Here is a 2,099-nt window from a genome sequence, read left to right on the forward strand (position 1 = left end):
AGACTGTCCAAGCCAGGGCTCGAACCGGCAACCTTCCAATTACAAGGCGAACTCCCAACTCTTGAGCCCCGACCGATACTTCCTTACTGTCAAGCAGGCTTTGTAGCCAAAGGGGTTGTATCCCATGCGAGAAATATGTCTTCTTCTTCTTCTTTCAGCTGATCCCTTTAGGAGTCTCCACAGCAGATCATCTGCTACCCCATCTCTAGCATCCTACTCGTTTACACCTGAGTTGATCATCTCTGTGGTCTTTCTCTTGTCCTCCCGTCTACAGCTCCATATTCATATCCTTTGTCCAATATATCCCCTACCCCTCCTCTGCACATGTCCAGATCATCTCACCCTTGCCTCTCTAACTTTGCCCCCAAACCATTCAACTTGAGCTCTCTCTCTGACATACTCATTTCTAATCCTGTCCCTCCTGGTCACTCCCAACGAAAATGTTAGCAACTTCAATTCTGCCACTTCCAGCTCAACCTCCTGCTTTTTTGTCTGTATCACTGTCACCAAACCACACATCACAGCAGGTCTAACTATATACCAGGTCTAACTATATATACCTATACTTTAGCTTTGTCAAATTTGCTGAAAGATTTAAATCTGTAATATTATTGCTTTGATAGGTGTTATATGCAGAAGTACCAAACTGCTGGATCGCATGCAAATGTCTATATGAAGGATATTAAGCTAGATCTAGCCATCCATTTTTTTTGTGAGCTTCAATCAAAAAGCCTTGATTTTACCATTATATCTATAGCCATCTTTATTTTTTTGCAGCCAGTCACCACATTTTAATCAAAGGATAATTTTTTTCAGCCCAACAAACCACATGGCTCCATCTTCCTGTGCTTCCAGCATCCACAGGAAGTCTGTACTGTAGGGGTTCAGCGCTTCGTGGCTTTAAGCATGGAACGTCACTTCTCTGGTGGGGAAGGAGAGATACTGGTTAAATTTATTCCAATTCCACTCTGGAACCAATTTCCTGCAAACAGGCTGGACTTGTTCCACTGTTCGGTGTCCCAATGCACATCAAGCAGGGGTCGATATACTTATATCCCTCCTGATGGTTAGTTCCCTGCACCTTCAGGTTACTCACCAAGCCGCAGTTTACAGTAGTGAGGAAGTTCAGTGTTAACTTGGGCACTGAAAATGAAAACTGGAGGGGTATGACTGGGAGGAATGGCCACCCCAAGTGTTGTTCTGTTTCTGTGGGACTCAGGAGGCAGCTGAGTTTAGAATTTTCACAAAGAACAGACAACCAAGCTTGGTGGAGAGCCTGCATGATCGCGGGGCAAACGGTCAGCAGCGTCTCCTGACCCTAACATGGCTCTCAGTTAAATACCTTCTCCAGGAACAAAAGGCAGTACACAGCTGTTGCACACCTTAAGGTTCACACTCCCTTGCTACCTCCCAGAGTCCTCAAAGAGACAAAAGATTCTTCCTGTGGAGTGGTCTGCTTCACCCAACTTCCTTACTAGACCCCCACCATTTGTCTTACTGTATGGGTGTGAGACATGTTAAAATCCAGTGGCACCAAGGCATTATACGATAAAATAATGGGATTAATACATAAATAAAAGAAATTCCCATACAGAGTAGCGGTACCTGCACTGATATCGGCAATTTGCTTGGTATTGGATTTATATCACAGCACTACTGGAAAGAATACTTCACTGGGACACCTTTCATTGAGCAAGCAGAATCTTAGGATCAGTTTAATGATTTTATATCTTTTATTCTTTTATGTATTTATATATTTTAGTTTATGTGGCATATATTAATTCATACTGTTGAACGTCCAAGCCTCGTTTCCTCTTCCCTAGCTTCTAAAGGACTCACTTTTAAGAGGGGTCTGTTTGTTACTAGTGTCGATGACATCGTACACCTTGTTTCTGTAATCGCGTCCTAAGAATACTCTTTTCATGTTAACCTTTTCATGTTAACATGATGTGGGGGGACCCCTGCCTCTCCACACATGTTGTGACAGCTTTTACTAGCCCCTGGTGGATGGATGGATGGATGGATGGATGGATGGATGGATGGATGGATGGATGGATGGATGGATGGATGGATGGATGGATGGATGGATGGATGGACTT

Source organism: Pundamilia nyererei, unplaced genomic scaffold (assembly GCF_000239375.1).
Source record: "Pundamilia nyererei isolate P.nyererei 1_Seehausen unplaced genomic scaffold, PunNye1.0 scaffold00297, whole genome shotgun sequence".
NCBI lineage: Eukaryota > Metazoa > Chordata > Actinopteri > Cichliformes > Cichlidae > Pundamilia > Pundamilia nyererei.